Source organism: Macaca nemestrina, chromosome 2 (genome assembly GCF_043159975.1).
Source record: "Macaca nemestrina isolate mMacNem1 chromosome 2, mMacNem.hap1, whole genome shotgun sequence".
NCBI classification, from domain to species: Eukaryota; Metazoa; Chordata; class Mammalia; order Primates; family Cercopithecidae; genus Macaca; species Macaca nemestrina.
In genome coordinates, this window is record NC_092126.1 from 163407521 (window position 1) to 163415241 (window position 7721).

The 7721-nt window shown below is 38.1% G+C and overlaps 1 long non-coding RNA gene across 4 annotated transcripts in view; it reads right to left on the bottom strand.

Moving 5' to 3' along the window:
- The window catches only part of LOC139362046 (uncharacterized), a 62283-nt gene extending 54601 nt beyond the window's left edge, over window positions 1-7682 (bottom strand). For 3 of the 4 annotated variants that reach the window (XR_011620327.1, XR_011620328.1, XR_011620325.1), the window contains exon 1: window positions 4572-7682. This is a non-coding gene — a long non-coding RNA (uncharacterized lncRNA). The remainder of the gene's footprint in view (window positions 1-4571) is intronic. The other variant, XR_011620326.1, reaches the window with a different exon arrangement.
- Window positions 7683-7721: the final 39 nt, after the last annotated feature.

Below are 7721 nucleotides of genomic sequence, written 5' to 3' on the forward strand. Positions count from 1 at the left end.
ATCTCCTGTTTGAAGCCTTTTCCATTACCCTTGAGGCTCAAGTTCAGTAGTGGCCAATTCTTTGTTAGGGAACCGTTCTCTCTCCAACCCCACAGCACATGGGTTACATCTGGGTCTGAGCTGGGTTGACCTAGTCCTGACATTCAGCACAGTCCAGGTAAACGATAGAGAAGGGTTTGAAGGAACACTTCCTTTGGTAAATATACTTATTACAACAGGGTAAATAAGAAGAAGACAAGAATAGGAGGCCTGTTGCTGGGAATGGGTGCAAAAGGGAGCTTTTCCCTAAGTTCCTCGCCCCATCAGACTATGAATGAAGCAGTTAGCTCCTGGTTTTGCGTCTCCAGAACCTCTCAGTTTCTCTCATCAGTGGCTGAGTGAAGGAAACACCTATGCAGTTTCAAAATAAAGCTATATCCATTAACACAACCTGTTGAGGAATTTTTGTTTCGGTTTTGTTTTTGTTTAGCCCCAACAGCATCTACTACAATTTTTTTTAACATAGTAGGCTCTCAAGACAACTGGAATGTAATGGAATGAAATAATTGTGACCAGTTTGTGTCACTTCTCAAATTCATGCTATGGGGGCTGAGGCTTGACTTACATTTGACTTTCACCTGAAGCAGAGGAGGAATATCTTGATGCCAGCACAGTATTGAGAAACCATGAGGAATACTTTGTATTCAGATATAAGACTATTTCTACAGGTGCCACAATCCACAGACTCTCCCAAGACTGCAAGGCTAATAAGGAAACACGAGCTAATAAGGAAATGGGATCTGGATCTTCCAGTGAGGGCAGAATCAGAGGTGATCTCCTACCTAGTACTCATACCTCTTTCTCCAAGGTCTAGACAAACCTATCATTTCAAAGTCTACTACTCTTCCTCTGTACTGTATCTTGACAACACACCTTAGATTTTGAGGGGAAAAGTTAAAATTTTAAATATTTTCTCCCATAATTATCTAAAGCATATCAATATTTGTCTATTCTAACCACCAGCACTAAGCATGCCAGCCAAATCAGACCCCGTACCATTTCCCAAATACATGCTGTAATTTTTTTCCTTCTTTTTGCTATGCTTTCTAAGAAATATTTTTCTTCATTCCTTCAATTTTGTATATCTCATCCCAGCTCCATCCAAATCCCATTGTCTTCTGAAGGCTACCCTAACTGTGGTAGCCTAAATGGTCTTTTTCCTCTGAACTTTGATAGCTTTTGGTTATGTTTCTGTATGAGTTACCAAATGCTACTTTATATTTTAGTTACTTTGGGTTCATGTTTTTAAAAATAACTTTATTGATATATACTTCATATATTTTCCTATCATTCAATTTACTGACTTAAAGTGTATAGTTCAATGGCTTTTTAGTATATTCATAGTTGTACAACCATCATCACAATGAATTTTAGAACAATTTCATCCTGCCAAAAAGAAACCCTGTACTCATTAGCAACCACTACCCATTCTCCCTTCCCTCTAGCTCTTGGCAACCACAAATCTACTTTCTATCTCTACAGATTTGCCTATTTTGGAGGATTTCATAGCAATAGAATCATACAGTAGGTGTTCTTTTATGACTGGTTTCTTTCACTTATGTGTCAGAATAACGTTTCCAAGATTCATCCATGTCGTAACATGTATCAGCACTTCATTTCTTTTTGTTGCTGAATAATGTTCTATTGTATGTAAATACCACATTTTATTTATCCTTTGTCAGTTGGTAGAGATTTGGTTTGATTCTACTTTTTGGTTATGATGAAAAATGCTTTTAAGAACAGTCATGTGTAAGTTTTTGTGAGGACGTATGTTTTCATTTCTCTTGGGTGTATACCTGGGAGTAGAACTGCTGGGTCATATGTTAACTATTTTTTTTAACCTTTTGAAGAACAGCCAGACTATTTTCCAAAGTGGCTGCACCACTTTTTCATCACCAGTATTGGTCTATAAGGGTTCCAATTTCTCTACATCTGCACCATCACTTATTAGTTGTCTTTTATATTTTAGCCGTCTTAGTGGGTATGTCACAGTAGCTCACTGTGATTTTAATTTGTATTTCCCTGGATGGCTAATGATGTTGATCATCTTTTCATGTGCTTATCAGTGATTTTTATATCTTTTTTGGAGAAATGCCTACTCAGATCTTTTGCCCTTTTTAACTTAGGATTTTTTATAGGTTCATGTTTAATCTCTGTTACCATACAGTAAATCTCTTGAAGGCAGTGATTGTATGTGAACAAAATCATGAACATTCTACTATGTTGTTATCCAGCACACCATAAATACGTGACTTGGCAAGTTAATTTTCCCACATCTCAGTTTTCTTGTCTGAAGAATGATGATAATAATATGTACCTTATAGAAGGGATGTGAGGATTAAATAAAAATAATGACTACAGAGCCCCTAGGACAGTGCCTGGCACTTATAAAATAACCAATAAACATTACCTATTATTCTTACTAGTTTTTATGCCTTGCAATATATAGTACAGTTTCTTACATACAGTAGGGACTCAGTGTCTATATGTGAATGAATTAACTAGGGATTAAAATTATTTTAGCTCATTTATAGTTGTAGTTATGACTAGCTATCTATGAAAAGGTCAAACAAGCCAATATGGAATCAACATAGGCTGAGCAAGTGGGTAAAATTTAAAAGATAATCACTCCAACTCCCAAAACAATCAATAAGGAAAACACCACACCAGGTCTAAGATAAACCCCTAAACGGAGTGAATTCAATGGGAGTAGCCATGAAGATGCTTTTATAGCTCTAAAAATGCTTAGTCTAAGACTCCAAAGATATCCAAAGATGTCATGTTATTATTTGAATCTTCAAAATAAAAGGGCCTAAACTTCAATAAAGAAGCCTGGAGACATATTTAAGGAGGCATTTTAATCTATCAATTCTACAGCAAGAGCAAACTGTGGCAGAGGAAGAACTGCTGAAAATCAAACTGCTGACCTTATACCACAAAACTGGCTGAAGACTTACTCTTGGCCCCTATAAATATAGAAGCCAACTCCTCCTCAGGATCGACTGAAAGACTATAGCTCCCTCTACTTTTAACGCTGCCCTAAACATACAGTAACTGGTTTTTTGAGATTTGGACAACTGGCAGGAAGATGGCAGAACTTTAAACCATCCTAGGCCAATATGGATAAACCAGACTGAGAGGGATTTAGCAGTGGAAATAAATCAAAACCTTGCATGCTAGCCTAAGCAACTGGCCTTCATCTGATAAGCAATGAGGAAACATGGGGTAAAGGCAGGAGGAGAAGAGATGGATTGAAATCATGAGAGCAGTGCTTTAGAGAGGATAGTATGAATCATAGGTGGCTAAAATAAAGGTAAGAGTGGGTTTAGGAGGCATGAAGTCCTGATATACCTTGAAGACAAAAAAGACAATAAGCATAAATCTCGGGCAATAGAGTTCAGACCAACCTCCCAAATCCTAATCTCTAAGACATGGAATGGCCCAGAGCAGAGGACCATGGTTTTTGTAGAAAATTGTGAAATCATGAGTAAAGACTGTTCTCAATTTTGTTTTTCTACCCTGATCATGATATTACAAGTGGCAGAGAGCAATAGTTATAACAATAACAACTATTACAGCTAATAATAATAATTGCCACTACTTACAGAGTATTGACTTTGTGCTAGGTACTATGCTAAGCACTTTAGATTTACACCTTACAATGACCCTATGAAACAGACCATATACTTTATAACGCAGATGATAAAATCAAGCCTTACAGAAATTAAGTAACAAAATCAAGATTAAGTAAGAGAAATCTGATTTCTAGAGGTGGGTTTTGAAACCTATATCTGATAAAAACCAAAGCCCACTCTTTTAACTGCATCAGTATGCTGCCTCCTAACTGGAATGGCTTATGAAAGGATTCTCTACTTAGACTATTTGTTTTTTTCTGCAGTCAGTAGGTCAACAGGGCCTATTTAAGTCAGGTATGTCAAAAACTATTCATGCATTTATTTCATTCACTCACTATTTACTACCTACGATGTCTTGGGGGATACCATGGTAAACAGATGCAGTTCCCGCCTTCAGGAAGCCTAGACAAGGAAGCTGAAGGAGGAGGACAAGTCATTTGGTCTCCTAAATGTCCAATACTATTCCAGTCAAGAGACTCATCCTGAAATGTATTCAATTTGACCAACCATGACACAATGGTGAAGTTCTGGTAAGTGGACAAACAGGCCATGTACTTTCCCAGTTCCCTGTAACCCATATTCCTTTCCCTATGTAACATATTCTGTTGTCTCCTCTGTCCTTTACCTTCTCCAGTGCCCCCACTCCCCTCTCGGGCATCTCTTTCAGCTAGCCACAGATGAACCCCATCGCTGTGGGGGGCTCACAAGCCACCATAGCTCTTTTACCTCCCAGAAAGTTTTCAGTATTCTCCAGGCTGACTGGATGGTTTCAAGGGCCACTGTAGGATTGGGGGATGCTGCTTCATTTAAACCCATCTGGCTGCAGTGAAAAGAGATACATCCATATTATCTAAGATAGAGAAGGGTAATTATACTGGGCAGTAATGAGATGCTCACATTTAATCCAGCTGTTAACAAGTTGGCCTCAGTGAAGCTGCCCCTGGTGCGTTACTCTGGATATAAGGCAGTCCTAGATTTCAGCAGCAGTATTTTATGAATCTTTGCACTTATGTTCCACAATTGACAAAAAATTAGCGACACTCCTCATGTCTGCTTCTTTCTGATTCAACTGTGATTTCTTTCTCATCTGCCACCAACTGCAATTTCCCTCTGGGTTCTTTGGATTAAATTCCTGGGAGAGTGAGAAAAAAAAATCTTAACTGCTTCTGTTTGGGCAGTGCCTTATAAGTGATAGGCCACCAGGTAGTCTGTTGATGGGCTTACCTTGGTCAGATGTCCACTTTGGCTCTAATCAACATAGGTTCTGAAGCGAGGTCATATAATACAAGGATGGCAACCCAAATTATGTTTGGTTCAGGTGCTTCTGCTCCAGTTTTGTGTATGAAGCCCACTAAACCCCCAATCCTTAAGACAAGTGCCGTATAATTTCAACAATCACAATATTTCAAAGTACCATCAATGGATAAATGCCACTTGTAATACTGACACTATTTGCAAGATCTTATTGCTTTGAATAATTAAAAAACAAAAAACAAAAAAAACTAAACTAAGCTCAAGAGAGCAGTGTAGTGTAATGGAAAGAATGTAGACTTTGGAGCCACACAGCCCTAAGGCTGAATTTCTAATTAGTCTTTCACTCTCTGTGATAGCAAACTTTACTCATCATTTTTGAGCTTGAGTTCCCTCATTTCTAAAATGAGGATAAACATTATTTTTTATAAATGTGGCCATAAGTAGAATTACATTTTTTAAGGTTTGTGATAAAAGTAGGTGTTTGATAAATAAAAGTTCCTTTTCAACTAAAACTTAATATTTACAAATATATTCAGTGTTTCAAAAGATATAGAGTACTTGTACTTCCTATGGACCAGGCACTGTTAGGGGATGAGTATATAATAATAAAATAGTTTTTTTCATGGACTTTACAATTTAATCTAATTATTCAAAAAATAAGTCCACTAACTAAGAGATATATCCAACTCAATCAATCCAAATTATTTGCAAGAAATCATGCTAGGCAATGGGGGATGGTGGTGGTGTGAGGGAGAATCCAAAGATGAATAAAGATAGTCATTCTATGTAAGTAAGAACCTACTCTAATTGGACATGAGATATGTATTTTACACCGAAATTTACAGTTTCCTTGCCAATAGCTTCAAAGAGGCAGAAACACAATTTTCAACTTTTAGAAAGCAGTTTCTCAGTTATCTCAGCTGCTCGATGGTCTGGTTACATTTATCCTAAATTCAACAACGAAGTATTTGGAGACTTTATTAAATTAAAATAGCTCCCAGTACAGCATTGCAAGCAGGTTTTCAAAATTTGTCAGGTTACTCATTTCTTTACCTACACCACTGTTTTTCTACTTCCTTTCCTTTATTCTATACAATGTGGAGTTCCCATCCTAAGTATTTTTTTCCAAACTTTCTACTAGGAAGCCTCATTTGCTATTATTGAGGTTATCTTTTCCCTTTAATTCCACTGATTTGTAATCTTACCTCTTATTTTATTTTTCTTGAGACCAAAAAAAAAAAAAAGGTTCAGGGCAGTGGCACAATCATGGCTCTCTGAAACGTCTACCGCTTAGGCTGCAACAATCCTCCCAGTAGCCTGTTGAGTAGTTGGGAACACAGGGGAGCGCCACTAGGCCCGGCTAATTTTTGTATTTTTTGTAGAGACGGGGTTTCCCCATGTTGGCCAGGCTGGTCTGGAACTCCGACCTCAGCGATCTGCTGATCTGGGCCAAAGCGCGGGAGATTACAGGCATGAGCCATGGCACCTGGCCAACTCTTATTTCTGAATTATGTTTGAATCCTTTCTTTTTCCCATTTTACATTACATTCCTATCACTTTTTAAAATCCCAGATAAATATTTTAAAGCAAAAAAAACCTATTACTTTAAATATTTGTAATTTTCAGATATTAGGACTACTGTTAGAATGCTGGCTTGACCCAAACTAAAGTCTGTTCTTAAAAGGCCTCTTTCAAAACATATGACTCATCAGTTTTACAAAACATTCCACCATCAGGTTAAACATACAAAGTACATCCTTCTATAACTACAACTCAATCAGAAATTAAAGTTTGACTGCAGAGTAAAGGCATAGTTTCTCATACAGATAAATGACTGGCAAGAAAAAAACGACTTTCCTCTTTTTCAAAGGAGGAAAGCAATTTAATGTCGTTGATTATACACAACCACTTAACTTTCTTATGTATAAGCTTTGTTAAAAAAAAAAAAAGCTAAGCATTTTTTCTCATTTCTATTCATGACTTTTCAAAATCATAAAAAGTAATTTCAGAAAAGATTGAGTTTGGGACAAGGATGAAAAATATGTTAATTAGAATTACTAAATTAGTACCAGATCAGGATTTTCCCAAACTGTAGTTTTGACCTGCAGTACAAACTCAATGCTTTCTGAGTTTTTAAACTAACTCATTAATTTGAGCTATCTCAAGTCATGGAACTGCCTCCAAGACTTCCAAATTCACTCCTAGACACAACTTAGACCAAAAACCACGTATGTGCTTATATAATTAAAATGGGCAAAACGTCCTTACTTGATATACATTTATACTTTAAAAAAGAAAAAAATAATTCTGTGGGGCAAGTAGTGCGGGTATTACCCATATTTTATGCATGGGGCAACTGAAATCAAATCCCTGCCCTAGGCTATTTAACAGCGGAACCCCCAGTAAGGATCGGGGGTTCTGATGTCTAGTCCAGCTGCTTTCACACTTCGAAGTCGGTTTTGTTAATCCTCGGACTTTAAATTCCTGGGGTTTTCTGTCATGGAGATAAATCATCACTAAATTCCTGTGTGCTCACAGAGTCCTGCAGACACCGGCCCCACTTTTCAACTGAAAAACAAGCGGGGGGCGGGGAAGGGGCACGTGACGCGCGAACCCTCAAGGCCAGATAACCGAACATCCTTGGGCTGTTGCCGAGGCAGTCTTGGAGCACTGGAATAGGTCACCAGGCTCCAGCGACTATAAAGCGCGGCCGCCGAAACCCGGCCCGGCTCTGATGACAATTTGGCAGCCTCTGGGTCTCGGCCTCAGCTCCGCGCAGCCCACGCTACGCTC